The sequence below is a fragment of the Equus caballus genome, chromosome 17 (genome assembly GCF_041296265.1).
Source record: "Equus caballus isolate H_3958 breed thoroughbred chromosome 17, TB-T2T, whole genome shotgun sequence".
In the NCBI taxonomy this organism is placed as follows: Eukaryota; Metazoa; Chordata; class Mammalia; order Perissodactyla; family Equidae; genus Equus; species Equus caballus.
In genome coordinates this window covers 17,548,148-17,565,134 of record NC_091700.1, presented here as the reverse complement: position 1 = coordinate 17,565,134, position 16,987 = coordinate 17,548,148, and positions in this window count along the sequence as shown.

Genomic DNA, 16,987 nt, shown 5'->3' with positions numbered 1-16,987 from the left:
CACCTGCCGCGCCGGGCTCGCCGTGGTCCGAGCTTTGTGAACATTCACACCCGCTTTGCTCTTTTAAGTTTAATTCGCTTGCCAATAAAGGAATTTGTAAAAATATGTGAGCAGAGGAGGGAAGTGCAGTTCCTGGCAATGAAAGGCCACCGTGTGGCCGGAGAATGGGTTTCGAGAAGCAAACGTGGGTCTCAGAGTGAATTTGGGAAGGACCGAGAGAGCCTCTGAGGAGTAGTAGCTGGATTAGTTTGCAGGATCCAAAGAAGAACTTGGAGTTCTGACACAGTTTTGGCGGGAGAGGGTGGACAGGAGAGATGGAGGATACAGAGCAGAGCCGCAGGGCGGCGAGGCCGGAACTCGGGGACGAGCTTGCCTCGTGGGAGAAGGAAAGCTGTGGGCTCACTTGCTAACAGCCCACCCATCCGCAAGCCGGGATGGAGATCGCCCTCTCCCGGAAAATGTTCCGCGCAAATCTGCCGGTCCTCCCTCCCCCACTCCCTCCTTTCTTCTTCCCGCCTCCCTCCCTTTCCCCCTCCCCCGCCTCTTTTCTCTCCAAAAGAACAGAATTTGAATTCAGTCCCCTGCCCCCCTTGTGGAGCAGGGGCAACACCCATGAGCCACTCCTTAACTAAATCGTAAGAAACAGGAAGTCTGTGGACATCTGGTATACAGATACACATCACAGGTTGTCTGGTGTTGGAGAGCACATTAAATTCTAGTTCAAACTCAAGCAAGAGTGGACTTCTGGGGAGGTCTGAGTGGTGTCCTTCCTCTCTCCTGGAGAATGCTCTTTCGAGAAGAGATTTGAGGATAGCAGTAAGGAGATAACAAAATTTGTATGAAACTGATGTTCCCACTCTTTGCTGGGAATCCAAAAGAAAGGGTTTTGCAGGCACAAGTGTCTGCTGCTGACCTTGACCTGTTCTAGCCTCCTCTCCACCGTTTTGGACAGGTATGGACTAGAGAAGCAGGATGCTTAGAGAGATGCCCCTCAACTCAAGTCTAGTTCAAACTTCAAGGGCAAACCCCGATTCACAGTGACTTGACTGGGGGGGGGGGGGATAGGAGAGCAGGAGGTGGAGAGAGGAGTAGGCTAATGAAGAGGTGATGGCATAGGTTTAAAAATTACTAAATTGTAGCAACTCCCCTTAGAGAAGGTTGCTGTTTATTCTTGTTGGTGTCAAGTTTGAAAAAATGTTAGCTGCTATCAAACTGGACCAAAGAGAACATTGTCAGGTTCTCCAGCACCCCTCTAGTCCTGCAGACTAGGTGCCAGTCTCAGCTACTGTTGCTGTGGCCCTTGTGGCAGCCTCTGATGCCATCAGGTGTCCTGGACTGTGACTTCGACCAAAGAGGACAAATCTTGTCCCCCCCACACTCACCCTCACTCCAGGTTATCGCTTTGCTGTCACTGGTTGTCCAGCTCCACAGTCCAGACCTCCCATTATTCCTTGAGGAGAGTGGCCTCCAGGTATCTGAGAGGCAGGCACCGGGATAGTCCTCACCTAATAGAACTGTGACCTGGATCCCCCTCCAAAACACAGACTCATCTCGTTTCAGCCACCGTGCTGTTCAGTCTCCCATGCTGTTCTGGGCGATGACCCTGAACTCCATCCAAATCTAATGACCTTTCTTGGGCTGGCCATAAAGGTCAGGGTACGTACAACCTGGACACCTCCTCAGCTTGAATATTCTAGGAGCAGCTTCCACTTGAGGCTGAGTTTTCCTGTCTTTCAAAAGAGGGCTATCTATCCCAAAAGTCTTTTGTAGGACTGTTCTGATTGACAAATATTACATATTTGGGATAGGCTGTCATAATATATGTAACTATTCCTAGCTCTTTTTTTTTTTTTTTTTTTTGCTGAGGAAGATTGGCCCTGCGCTAACATCTGTTGCCAATCTTCCTCTTTTTTTTTTGGTTTTCTCCCCGAAGCCCCAGTACATAGTTGTATATCCTAGTTGTAGGTCATTCTAGTTCTTCTATGTGGGATGCCACTGGAGCATGACTTCATGAGTGGTGTGTAGGTCTGTGTCCAGGATCCAAACTGGCGAACCCTGGGCCACCCAAGCAGAGCACAAGAACTTAATCACTTGGCCATGGGGCTGGCCCCCTAGCTCATTTTAATCAATTAATATACTTAATGTATTTGAAACTGTACTAGACAAAGAGGGTGGGGGGGCGGAAATGGTACTAAAATTTTGTCATCTCTGCCCTTGAGGAAGTTACTCTTGAGTTGGAGAGGCAAGATTAATGAATAAACAATCGTAAATGACCTAAGACAGGAAAGAATTTAGCACTAAATGGTGCAGGCTCTAAATGCTTTAAGAGTTTAAAGGAAAGATAGCAAGATCTTTATTAGAATTAGTTATTCAGATTTTTTTCTGTCCCTTTGCACTCTCCATGAAAGGTAGGAGAGAGGCGGAAATAGCGGCCACCTTAGGGTTGGTCAGTGTGTCAGTTCCTCTTGGCAGAGTCCTGGGTAAACGGCTGTGCACCGCCGCCTCCCGCGGTGCGGGTGTGGACCCGCAGAGAAGAGGGTCAGGCGACAGGGGGAAGCTCACTTCCTGCCTCTCGGGCGGGCGGGTCCCCGCCGCTGCCCACGGTCCTCTTCCTCTCCCAGATTCCTCTCCCACGCGCGCGGGCTGTCCCCACACCTGTGTCCACGCTTCGTGCCAGGCTGTGACTAGGCAGCGTTTCTCCACCCATGAGAGCCGCCCGGAGTTGAAGTCAGAATGAAAAAACAAAAACAAAACAAAACTTCAGCCAGGCACCCTTCTCCACGGTGTCCTCGTATCTTGCTTTACTGTATCTGGACCCCGGGGATGGGAGTCGCAGCATCCTGCAGAAAGGAAACTCGCCTTCGCAAACGGGCGGCCCGCGCAGCGCCACAGCGCCTGCGTCTTCCCCTGTGGGCCTAGCTTCCCGAATGTTCGGTTACTACAGCGTTTATGCTCTGTGACTTATTTTGGGTAATAAAATCCTTTTTCAAAAAATTACCATTTCCTTTTAATAGGTGGTTGAAAAAAATTGCATTCTGCAGCCTTTCGATTTTTCTTTTTAAGGTGAAAACACGTTTTTCCCCCTTGAATCATCTTCACCTTTGTCATGGAAGTTATAATATACATACACATATGTGACATATATGACGTATAACACATACAACATGAAGGACATTATTCATGCAAATATGCTTGGCTGATTCTGCAGGAATTCTCCTCTTTTGTGTGAGGTGACACTCTCTTGGTCACCAGCTCTCATATTCTTCAGAGTGAGGGAGCCAAAAGCAGACACTGTGATATTTATTCATTCGTGAAATATTTATTGGGGGTTTGTGATCTGTGTGTAGCACTATACTAGCTCTTTCCTCTGAAGGAGCTTTCAACCTGGTTGAGGAGATAAGATACATCACCCCAGATTAGAATGTCAACACAGGACAAGTCAAAGGCCACACGTGGTCCAGCACTGAGTCAGTGGGCAGACGCCAGGGTTCCAGAGGAGCTGAGGAAGGAGCGAGCTCTATGCGATGGGATGGGATGACGCTTGCATGCGGGTTTTGAAGGCTGGATAACCTGAGACAAGCAAGGAGGAGGAGGGCGGTGGGAGCCGAGCGTGAGGAGAAGGCTGGGAAGGAACATTGAGGCGGCTAGGGGAGAGCAGGGGCCTGGGAGCCGGCGGTCCGGCTGCGGAGGTGGGCCTGTGCCTGGCCTGGGCTCTGTCCTTCTGCCCTGGGGAGCCCTGAGGGTGAGAGCACCATAATCAAAAGGACGTTTCGGGAAACACAAGAGGTTCTGCAGCAAACCCAAGAGCCCTTGCGACTCTGTGAAGCTGCTGGTCTGGAAGCTGTCCCACGTGAGACTCGAACCCAGTTCCCTTTCTTCTAGGGAGGTTCCTGTCGGTGAGCAGACTGGAAACAAGGAGTTTGCCGCTTTCTTCCTGTGTGCTTTAGTACCCCAAACCCCTGAGCAAGTCTAGTGTCTAAGCAACTGTTATTTCAGACGTAATTTATCTGTTCTATCAAGAGTGTTTGAAATGAAACCAGGGAAAGGGCAAGTGATAGTCACCCAGTCGAAGTTAGAGAAGTTTATAGGACTCTCCCCTCTCCCTGCCCCGAATGGATGTATTTTCATCTTGTGTTTCCAGGGCGAACTGAGCTGTGTAGGGGAGGAGAACTATGGAATTAAAGAACGTCATCTGAGACATGACCGGTCTCATCTGCAAAGATCAGCGTCAATCTAATAATAGTGATGGGGTGCCGTCATTCTTTACCATGATCTAAGTTAATTAAAAAAGTAGAGTTTGACCTTTTTCCAGTGATTAATAGAACTGTGTTCATCTCCCCCAATTTTCTTGCCTGATCTGTCCCTTGTGAGATGCCAGCTTCGGTGTTTGGGTGCACCAGAAGAATGACCTTGTCTTATGGGGTCAGTGTCCCATATTAGCCAGGCGCAGATAGCTATCACTTCATCCTCTTGGTCGTCTCCCTCTTGCTCTCTGCTGTACTTTAGATAACTGTCTGTGATAACCCAACATCTTAAGTTAGCATGAAGTAAGTTAGTTTAACCCTGTCAACATATCTATCCTGGGATCAGCACTTCAAAATCATAAAAATTCACCCTAGAAGCAAACGGGGAAAAAAAGAGAAGGAACACATCCCAAATTCCTGGTCTTGTTCACGCCAGAGCACAACTGGGTTCTTGCTGATCCAGAAAGGTGCACAGAGTGGACCATGCCACAACCCAGTGAAGAGTTCAAAGTGTGGTTAGAGACTTTGGGCATTTTGTATGTAAACCCGAGGAAATAAAAACAAGTCAAAGAAATGAGAAACTGCTCCCAAGGGACAATTGGGAGAAAACGGCAGCTACTTGGCTGCAGATTCTCCTGGGAGGGTCCCCTAAGAGGAGAGTGGGTAGTTGAGGTTCTGAAGTTTTACCCACCATCACAGAGGGGAGGTGGCAAAGGGTCAGACCTGCTCCCAAAGTGCATCTGGGCACTGGGGGAGAAGTGGGAAAGCTGGGAGGAAATCCTTGGGACATTTACAGGTGTTCTCGTGGCTGTCAAAGTGTCCCCTTAGGACATAAAGCCACTGGCTGCTGAAGCACAATGCGTGTTAATTAACATGCGTCCAGCATGATTTCAGCCTGGGAAACAGCCAGAGTCAGAAACACAGGACAAACTGCATTCAGTTAATCAACAGATGCAGGAGAACAGGGCCTAACTGTCTGGAGCTGTAGGGAGAGGAAATTAAAAGGGTCTCAGTGGGGCTGGTTATCGTCTTAGTCTACTGGCTCCACCGTCACCAGCATCCAGCCACTACCACATTTGAGCAGTATTCATCCCAGGGGCCTCTGAGACTCTGCGCTGACCATTCTCCTCATCTGAATCTCTCTTTCCTCCCTCTTAGGGTTGCCAGATAAAACACAGGGCTCCCGTGGGAATTGCATTTCAGATAAACAACAAATAAGTTTTAGTATGTCTCAAATATGGCATGGGACTTACTTATAGTAAAACAATTGTTCACTGTTTAGCTGAAATGCAAATTTAAATGGATGTTTTTATTTGCTAACTCCGGCAGCCCTGCTCTCTAGAGGCGTTGGGGGTCAGGCCTTTACTGTGGTGGGGGGTGGGTCGCATGGCTGGAGCTGAGAAGAGCTGTGGGAATTCAATGCCTTCTCAGAACCAATTTTCAATTTTAAAGGTGACCAGCAGAGGGAGTACATTCTACAAGGGCAAGTGAGCTCGGGATACCTAGATAAGATCGTCCCCCAAGGCCACCTGTGATCACTCAGGCACCAAGAATTTAGAGAGCACCACAGACTGTGACCGCGTGCCAATGCTTCATTTCCGACTGAGCAATGGACAGCTTGGGTAAAAGACAAACCCCAAACAAACCAACCAGGAAAAAACCCCACCAGTAAAAGAAAAGAAACAACAAACAAACTCCAATGATAATCAGCACAAAGAAGCCAGGAACTACAAGATTATAAGAAAAAACAAATTGTGAATGTTTCCCTTCTCCCAGGGCTGCACAGGATTTGGAAGCATGCTGCTTCTCTGTGAGGCTTCCTTTGAGTGACAGCCCGCCTCACACTCTACCTTCCTCAAAGGGCTGAGGCATTCATAGTCTTGGCTGACAGGCTCCTGATCGCAGGGTTTCAGGAACAAGGACATATGCTCTTTGGTGCCATGTCTTATCTTTCTTTAGGTCTCTCAAAGACATGGCCACAGTGACTGGCACGCAGTAGGTGCCTCCACGTCTCAATTCTCTTGGAGAAAGGAAAGAATATTTTTTAAATATCATTTTAAAAGGAGGTTCCACAATCTCCCTTCATCACCCCTATTTTAGCGCTTGACTCTTGCAATTGGGAAAGTTCCTTATAAGCTACTGAAAAAGTTATTTTGCAGCTAGAGTTTATTTCTGGATGTGAGCAGGTCCTGATAAGAGAAAACTAACGTGGTTCAAATTTTTTGTGAAACCCAAAACATAAAAGTAGATATTTCTTTCCAACTTGAGAGAGAGACTTAATTTCTTTACAAATAATTCTGAGTCAAGAATCTGTAGACCTGAATTCTAGTCCTGGCTTTGTTGTTTGCTGACCGTGATGCAGGGTCGGTGAGCCGAGGAGTCGAAAGAAAGATTTCTTGGACTCTCAAGATCTGGCAGTAGTGCTCTTTTATTTAGAGAATAGTGTGGAATAGCGTGGGGACAGGACCCATGGGCAGTCAGGCAGAGGTGCTGCTGCCGCCGCTTCTGCTGCAAACATGAGTGGAGAGTAAGGCTAAATTTAAGGCATAGGTATGTGAGCCATCTCTTTACAAGACAAAGGAAAGAACATGTAAAAAAGTTAAAATGGTATCAGTGCAGGTGGGGTCTGGCCATTGGGTGGTCCCACAACTTTTAGGTAAGAATCAAATCGGATTAAGTAAAGGCCAGAAGCCACCACCCTAAATCAGTTACATGAGGTTGCCGGACAGTAACCAACTTAAGTTCGTGCCTTTGGCATTGATTAAGAGTTTCTAGAGATGAGGTCATCTCCCTTCTTCCTGGCACAGAGAGGGAGGCATCCCCACAGGTGGGGGTTTCCCCTACAAATGTAAATGTCTCCCAACAAAGGGCAAGCAAACTCTGCTCCTCGGAGCCTGCTTCTCATCTGCAGTTTTAAAAGTAACCAGCCTAAAATCCTCATCAACCGTATATGCTGGGGTAAGACATTTAACATTTCTGTGGCCTCAGACAGTGTCAGAGCTGAGTATATCAATGGTTTCCATATCTGACTGATCACAGAATCTCCTGGGAGTTTTAAAAATTCCCTGGACCCCACACCCAAATAAGAGTGGGATAAATCCTGGAAGTTTATGTTTATAAACTCCTCAGGTGATTCTTCTGAACCAGTGGGCTTGAGACCCGCTGGAGTGGATCGTTGGTCCTCCACCTGTGCATACTGATGCCTGGCCCACCAGAGAGTCTCTTCATTGGGCTGGTGTGAGCTGAGGTTGAACCACTCCCCCAGATGGTTCTAATGTACAGCAAGGTCAAGGGCCCTGGACTACATGCTCTTTAAGATCCTTCTACCTCTAATACTTTATGATCTGAGAACATTTTCCCTGCCTTCATACTCGTTTGGTAGTTTTATTGCATTTAGTTGCAATGGTGCTGTGCTCTTGTGGCTAAAATCTGTGGACTAAAGGGTGTGGGGTATCAGAATTGGCCACCCCAAAATGTGTCTCTTTGGTTAAGGACAAAAGGCTCTGAAAGGAACTTTGACCTTCCCCCAACTGCCTAAAAGAATTTAAGGTAGAAGGCCTGTCCCCAGGATAGGCCATCACCATAGAGAACCCTGCTATCAGTAGACTGTGAGGGGCCTTGCTAAGCCCATCCTGGTCAAGGTTCTGTCTACCGAACATTTGCTTTTCCGGCTCCATATGAATTGCCTTCCTCCCCTTTGAAGCCTCAAACCACCACCCCCAATATCCTCCTTTGTCTTTAGCTGAAAATGGTGTTTAAGATGGCAGCTTTGGCCACTCTGGTGAGTTACTTGGTTTTCCTGGGTTTCTCCCAAGTATACATGTTAATAAACTTTATTTTCTCTTATTATTCTGTCTCGTGTCAATTTAATTCTTAGACCAGCCAGAAGGACCTAGAAGGTAAAGGAATTATCTTCCGCCCCCACAAGGGCAAATGCTTCAGAGCCACATCCTAACAAAGGGCAGCTCTGTTCACAGAGAGAGGGGATGTGAGGTGTGGGTGAGTCAGCACAAGCCACTTACACAACAAGGGAGACTTCAGGTACACAGGCACCAGCAGCAAGTTGAGCACCACAGCCATGTGCTGGCTTCTGGTTACGTGTAGGTATTATTGACATTCGGGTAGAGCTTTTCATAAACGGGGATGTAGAATCACTCTGCAAACAACATATTGAATTGTGATGACCCCAAAGTAACCAGATTTCAAATTAGTTCTATATTTTTAAAAGTAACTTATGTGTGTGTGATTTTTTTACATAAGGGCAGAGGAACACATTGCAAGTGTGATAGGGCTTCCAGCTGGAGCCTAAATTGTGTCCAACATTAGGACCACCTGGGCATGTCTGGTTACCCGGCAGGGCAGACCAAAAGGGAGGAGGTCAGGTGAGGTGCCTCCTTGTGGGGAGGTAGGAGTGAGGTATGCAAAGGTTGGGCCAGTATAAAAACCTTAGTCATTGGAAGGACGATGCAGTGTGTTTTCATTCTGATTTGTCTCATGGCCCAGCCCATGGATGCATCTCTGGCCTGTGGAAGAGAGAGGACTGACAGTAAAAGCTCAAAGTCTGTTTCACAGATCTCCCTCAACGCTGAGGTTCTGGCACCTGCAGGCTCTGTGCACCAACAGTGGCAATGCCTCCGGGAAGACTGAGGTTCAGCAGGGACTTGCTGGAAGTGGTGAAAAACCTTAGTGTCTCGTGGATGGAGTGTGACCAGGGCTGGAGCAGAGGAAGGGGAGGACGGAGACTTGACCTCTCCTGGCATTCCAGGGCTGCAGGAGGACCTCTGTAGGTGCCAGGGTTCTGAATTAGCAGAAAGGAACGAGGGCCGACAGAACACCCCTTACCTCCACATTGTCAGTTTCCAATTCTCGCCTAGGATCTCTTCAGGAGATTTTCCAGTCCAGTTCAGCAAATGCCAGGTGTTGTCGATTGTTCTCCGCTTCTCTGTGCTGAGTTATTTGGTCTTTATGCTCTCATAAAGAGTGTGTAAGAGCTGGTTCATCTGCAGTGAGAATGGTATTGCTCCTGTGGTAAGCGAGTGACTGGCAATCGTGCTAGTCTCAGCAATTATAGGCTGTTTGGATCTCTAACACTAACTGCCTCTTCTCACGGAATGCCTGTGGAAGCTTAGTGGCACTTATGTGGTGGCTTAGAGGCATCTTTTTTCTCCTTCTTTCACTCCCTACGTGGCCGGGGAAGACTAGCTGGGGTTGGGTTTAGACGGGAGAAGCGAGCCTCTGGGCTGTGCCCTGGAGCCTCCACTTTTCCAAGGGGCTGGGCCTGACACTGCTTGGGAACCAGATCCTCTGCTAGCTCCACTTTAGCAAGTAGTGGAAGTCACGCCACATGGAACCGAAAAATCTGGTCTCAGTCCTGTCACTCCATCTTACTTCTGATGCAAACTTTTAGCTCCTGGAAAATTCTGGCTAAAGCTCTGTGATGGTTAATTTTATGTGTCAGCTTGGGTAAGTCATGCTGCCTGGTTTTTCATCAAGCACCAGTCTAGAAGTTGCTATGAAAGTATTTTTTTAGATATGATTAACAGATAAATCAGTGGACTTAGAGTAAAATAGATTACCTTCCATAATGTGAGTGGACCCCATCTAATCAGCTGAAGGACTTAAGAGAAAACAGACTGAGGTCCCCAGAGGAAGAGAATTCTGCTTCCAGACTGCCTTTGGACTCAAGCTGCAACATCAAGTCTTCCTGGGTCTCTGGCCTGTTGGCCTGCTCTGCAGATTTTGGATTTGCCAGCCCTCATCAATGCTTGAGCCAATTCCTTAAAGTAAATCTCTCTCTGGTAAACATCCTATTGGTTCTATGTCTCTGGAGAATCCTGAGCTAATAGAAGCTTAAGCTCAATGGCCTAGTAAGCCACACAGAAGACTTCTAGAATATAGAAAAGAAATCAAATGTCAAAGGCAGTTTTCTGTCATTCCTCTGCAGTCTAAAGGAGACCTGTATGATCAGATTGCCTTTTAGGAGGGGGTTTCTAGGAGAAAGCTATTGATGTTATCACAACCAGATGCTGTCATCAACTGCTCCATTTTCATAAACACTGTTTTAGAACCAGATCTTTATGGTTTGTTCTGAAGCTATTTTACTAGCCTTGGGGTGTCTGGGCAGCAGTGGGGACACAGACAATGAATAATCAGCTCCAGGTGAGAGGAACACGGAACAGAGGCTCTTGTTCTGAATTATCTGAGAGGTTGCAATGAAGTGAGTTGAATTCTCAGTTTCCATGGGAACTCAGAGAGGCCAAGGTACTTCTGCTAAATTTCATATGGGTTATAAGCTCTGTTTTCAAATACAGCATGTGAACTGTTTCCGTACAATAAAAGGAATTACGGCATTCAGCAACTTTCTGGTGGATTTGATCCGCGTAGGTATCAAGTCTGCGACTCACAGGATCACCTAGATTTGGAGATTTGGGAACCAGAGAGATCCAAACAACTGCCTAAACACTCTGGTTTTCTTGGTCTCTTCCGTCTCAAACTCACAGAATTAGATTATTCAGCTCTGAGTATTAATGTGTGAGAATGGAAAAACACAGGTGATTTCTTGAGGATTCTATTTATGTGATTAGTGATTCCCCAAATGTGTGCCATGGAATATTAGTCCTGCAACGTGTTCGTAAGGACAAATATAGTCAACCATGTTTTATACTGTGGCCTTCTCTTTACTCTTGGAGAGTTGCCATGCATTAGCATTCGAAAGGTGCTAGGACCCCACTAACCTCCCTTAGAGGAGACTTTACTAGGACAGAAAAGCTGCCCTAGAAAAATCACTGATTTTTATAAGGTCATGGTAAATCAGAAAGAAGAGGTTAATTAGTCCAACTATATAGTTAACAACAGTAAGTACGCTGTTATCGTGTGCTGAATCTGACCCTGCATTGTGAGAATGCTTCCTTTCTTCCCAAGCCTGCAAACTCCTTCATGGATCCAGCCTGCTCCGGGAGTTCTTTGGGAGAGCTGGTGCTGTGTGCACGCGTGGGAGCTGACGGGAGAGCCTGCATTTCACCTCTGCAGGTGCCCAGCAGGGCAGTGTAGGTGCCGTGTCTGCAGCGGGCTTGGTGCCTTGGAGGATATGAAGAAGTGGTAACAATGTTTTTCATTCAAAATTAAAAATAATTATTTGCATAAATATGTTCACTGTAGTGTCTTTTAAATAACAGACATTTGGAACTATTCAAATGGCAAAAAAAGGGGCTATGGCTTAAAATCATAGCATACTAACATGAATGAATGCAATGAATTAATTGAAAAAAAATGACAACTATGTAGAAACTATCAATACAAGGACATGCCTAAATGAAATAAAGTTAGGTGAAAATAGCAGAAATTAAGTTATGTGTACACTGATTACAATTATGTCGAATTACATGCATGTATGTTAACAAATATGGGAGAATTTGAATGAGGGTAGTAGTTTAGAATTTAATATCCATTGGGTTCTTTTTCACGTAACTGCTCATGTTTCTAACAGGGAGCAAGTTTAAAACCTCCCAAGTACGTGGAGTGAGGGTCATTGTTTCCCATGCCTGGGGCTTGGCAAGGACAGACATTCATGGTTAGCTTGATGTGTCTGCTTGGTGTGGCTGCAGCCTCCAGTTATTCAATCAATCAGTCATCTAGGTGTCTTTGTGAGGTATTTTGAAGATGTGACTGAAGCCCATCATCAGTTGACTTTAGGCAAGGGAGCTTGTCCTGGATAACCTGGGTGGGCCCAGTCCACGAAGATGAAAGGCCTGCAGGGCAGAAGCGAGGCTTCCCTGAAGATGAAATTTCACCTCTTGACGGCAGCCTCGGCTCATGTCCCTGAGGTCCAGCCCGCCTTCCCGACGGCCTTTAGACTTGCCTTAGCAGTCCCCACAATTGTGTGAGCCAGTTCTTTGCAATCGGTCTCTTACTATCTATCTCCTACCGGTTTTGTTTCTCTGGTCGAACTTAGACTAATATAGTTGCTACAAGCACTTCATAGATGGGCAAATGGAAATTCAGTGGGATACGTGGCTTTCACAATATCACAGAGCAAGTGAGTGACAACGCAAGGACAGATCCAGGCCTGCAACCTGGAGTTATTTCTGCTATGTAGCCTCTTCTTCATTTTTCCGACTCCAGGCAAAAGGGAAGGGAGGATTTGCTGAACCATCTCTGTAAAGCTCCACAGAGTATTTTATGGGAGCTGATAGAAGAAAGAAGCCTTCCTCTGAAATACTGGAAACTATTTGCCCAGCCCTCTCCTTTCTCCACACTCTAAGAATAGCACAGGCTATTATGAACCTCCTAGGTGATGAATCCATTCTACTGGGGCTCACCTTCAGAGCACTGGGATCGGCAGGTTGATGGCAGGTGCAGGCAGCCGCACTGAGGCGTCGTGGGAAACCTGACAGTCAGTGTCCCAAGAAGAGGTGGCAAAAAGGGATTCCAGGGAGAACTGGCAATTAGAGCTGAGTAAACTCGCTTCCCATCTCACAGTCACATAGGAATGTCAGCGCCACAGCCCAAGTCCTTGACTGGATTAAAGGTGGCAAATGCAGGCAAGGGGAGGGCGGAGTGTAGAGCACTTTCCCACAGGCAAAATGTAGCATTCTTTCCTCAGAAACCTGGAAAACTCATTAACAGGGACATAAATTAGAAGTCTCGGAAAATTCCTTCCAGGAAAAGTGAGTTTGTATGTAAGGAGGTACAGAATTCATCTTTCTAGTTCAGAGAGAGCGCTCCTCCCAATCTAGAAGAAACTCCTGGGTTAAGAAGAGAGAGAATGCTCCCCAAATATGTTTACTTAGACTTAAACTTTGTAGTTTCCTTATGAGCTCATCAGATCCTTAAATAGAATTTTCATCTGTGTTCTCATAAGGTCTGTGTAAATATGGATTCTGATATAGGCTGGAAAATCACATTTTCAAGGCCAGATGTGTGATTTCCACAAAAGATTCAATTTCCTCAAGTAACCTCCTTATCTAGCGGGCAAGGAACCAGGACGGATGGAAGGATATGTTTTCTGTCTTGAAGCGCTAGTTACGGCAGCCGCAGAAACGCGTTGCTTTGGTTTTATGGGAGTATTAGGGAACCTGTGTGGGCCGACATACAGAGCCCGCGATGGAACTTTTAAAGTAAAACACAACTGAAGTACTTAATGAAGTGCTGTTCCTTTTCTTGGATGACCTCTTTAGATAATTTCAAAACTGTCTAATCAGTTTTATCACTTGCCGGTTAGCATTATCATCTTCCCTTTAAAAAGGAGAATTTAGTTTTATGATGAGCATGGCTCTTTCCCTCTATTTTGGCAAGTATATGGAAGTGATTGAATCCATACCATTCTTTTCTTAACTTCTGGGAACTCAGGCTAATTAGCGGGATAACCCTTTAAGTTAAGCTATCTATTTGATGTGTTCACTAAAATGTTAAGACTGAAAAATCCATGGCTCTTAACTTGTCATTTTCATAGCATCAATCACTGATGGATAAAGAATTATTTGCTGATGAGGAACACTGATTCTTGTGTGTGCATGTGTGTCTATGTATGTGCATAATGCAGGACATTATCTTTTTTCAAAGCCTGGCAGAGATTGGGAACAGCACTGAGTAGACATAGGAAATGTTTTTCATTCCCTTCACAAATGCCTGTAATGATGATCTGGCTCTAGCAGGAAAGCTGTATGAATTCAGTAAGGGCCTTTATAGAACATTTTTGGATGTTATATGTAGTATGAGTGATCTTCTTTTTAAGTAAACACAACATACAATACTCTAAGCCCAATAAAGCAGAGAAATAATTCATTTTGTGTATTCTCCATCCCCAAAATTAAAGTGCCATATGTTAGACTGTGAAGAAAGTATTGTCCAATATCGTTGCAAAGCCAAAAAGAGTGAAGGAGTGGGTAGGAAGTTGGGGATTATGAGGAATTCCATATTACAGGAAGGAAAATGGGTAGCCAATAGTAGACAAAAGGTGCTCAGGCTGCTGCTGCATGGGAAATGTGGTCTGTGAAGAGGCCATGAGAATCATCAGTGTTCAATTGTTTGATTTCAATGACTAGCATTTTAATGGCTTTAGGCAAAGAATTTTCAGGCTGGCATATTATTTCTCCTACTCCCCGCAGTTAGCAATACAAAACAATGGGAAATTAGTAAGAAAGTAATTTTAGAGATCTCTTTATTAAAAAATTAATTTTTCCACTAAGATACACACGCAATCTTTGTAAATATCCATCTAAGTATCAGATTTGACTTGAGTTTATGTACCACGTTCTGTTGTTTAGAAACTTTTTATATTTACATTAAGTCATTCAATTAGATGCGTGATCAGTAAGTGAAAACATCCTATTTAAAGATTTGGCAGAATAAAAACAATAACAATAAGAGCAAATCCTCATTGAAAAGGACATAATATCATTGCTTGTGCACAGCCGTCTGCCAAGAATCATTGTTTATATTGATTTTCTCACTGATCTTCTCATAACTCTCATTTGCTGAGTGCTTACTATGTGCTAGGCATATTATAAACATTTTTTCCTTTTTTAAACTGAGATATCATTGACACAAAGAAGTTCTTTTTTTTAACTAAAAAAGTTTTTAGATTATGAAAGTCATATAGCACCGTATAAAGTAAACATGAGAGTCTCTATGCTCCCTCCCTCTCCCTTGTTCTCAGAAATCATCACCTGAACAGCTCACTGGGGAAGAGACTTTCAAGAGGCCACAGGTTTCTGTCACATGTAGAGATCACCCAAGCTGTGGCATCCATGACTTAGGTTAAGGGTCATGACCCCTGGATATTTCCTGAGCACCAATGCTCACGGAGTGGGAGACTCAGGTCACAAACTCAAGTGTGTGAGAAACGGAACTTCACTTTTCTATAACTAAGTGTAATTTCTATTTTACAATCCAATTGCCAGGTGGTAGAAAGTCAATACTGGTATGATGGGAGTCACCCAACTTTCCCTGGTGTTGGGTCTGTGTAGTACAGAGGGCTTAGGTAGGTCAAGGTGTTTGGGGAGAGACTCTTCTGATCTGGAGTTTTCTGTCCTCCTAGAGGGACAAAACTGCTGTTGGTTTGATGTAGGAGATGGGGAGCCCCAACTATAAATGTTAGGCATTAGGGGCTTGGGGGTGGAGGCGTGTGGGGAGGACAGGCCTGCTGCCTACCTGCTACTGTACAAGCCTAACAGCTTGTAGCTATTTGAAAAAATAATACGTATAATTGAAAGAGAAACAATTTTTAACTTCTTAAATAACCACATTGCTTGTGAATGGGATGTGTGTGCCTGTTGGGCACTGCACAACTTCTCAGACTGTGGAAGCAGGGTGGATGCTTCTGCTACCCTCCTGTCCCGTGCCATCTTGGTTTCCCATGGTAACTGCTTTTTATTATGACAACTGACAAAGCCCCAGCTTCACAGAGATGTGAAGTCATGGAAAGAATGCAGTGTGAATTAGTTTTGAAACTGTGAGCTCTCCCAAGTTCGTAGCTTACACAACGCCTGAACAGATATTGAGTCTAGCTGCTTCCCTTGAATCTTGATGTCTCCCCCAGTGTCTTCATGACTCCTCTTCAGCAACCTGGGGTGCCTCCAGGTAGAGTCTGGGCACCGTGGGATTAGGCTCATTAATTGTGTTGTTCAATCATTTTATCAAGGTTTTTGTATGTTTGATCTTTCAGTTTCTGATTCAGAGGTGTCTTAAAATCTCCCATTATAATTGTGGCTTTGCTAATTTCTTCCTGTAGCTTATGTAGTTTATGCCAGTTTGTGCTTTATGGGTTAGAGGCTCTATGACTGGCCATGTTGTTACGTCTTCCTGATGGATTTTTCCTCTTATCATTAGATAGGGTCCTTTCATCTTTATTAATAATGTTTTGCCTTAAATTCTATTTTTTCTGGTATTAATATTGTGGCACATATTTTCTTTTGGTTAGTATTTATCTGGTACATCTCTTTCCATCAATTTATTTTCAATCTTTCTATGTCAGTTTCCTTTAAGGTTTACCTCTTCTAAGTAATATATAGGTGGGTTTAAAAAATGACCCACATGATAGATTCGATTTTTAATAGGTGAATGTAGTCTATTTATACTTATTTTGGTTACTTACTTCTACCTTCTTTTAGTGTTGCACCCCATCCGGTATCAGCTGAGACTCAGACACCCAGGAATTGTGTTGATGGAGACCCACCTTTCCCAAGAAACAGGCAATGAGAAGGAAGAAGTGGGATGGTGGCTTCTTTCCAACCAGCCTCTGGGTCAATGGCCTTTTAGGGGTCCCTCTCTCTCGACAGGCATCTTCATAGTATTCAATCGGGAAAATAGTTGTCTGGAGTCAGATGTATTTGCCCAAGGGGTAGCTAGATGTAGTGAAAAGAACACTGGATAAGAAACCAGAAAACCTGTGTTCTTCTGTCAATCTCGTTTCCTCATGGAGTAACACTCAGCTTGCCTAGTTCATGGGGTTGCTGTGAGGGTCACATGCGATAGTGAGTGACGAGATGCCTCGTATTCTATTAAGAGCCTCTACCTGGTATGTGGATTCTTGGTCCTCAGGGCTGACTACCCATCACATTTATCATCCAGCCCTTGGTTTCTCCTCCTGCCTTTCCTCTTTGATTATTACTATTCCTTTTAGGATAGAGTCTCCTATAGAAGGTAAAAGGGACGAAAAAGTGAAAGGGCAGCACAAATCTGTTCTCTTTGCTGTGCTGGAATAACTCTGGAAACGGGCTAACCAGGGGAAGGAGGAACCTGAA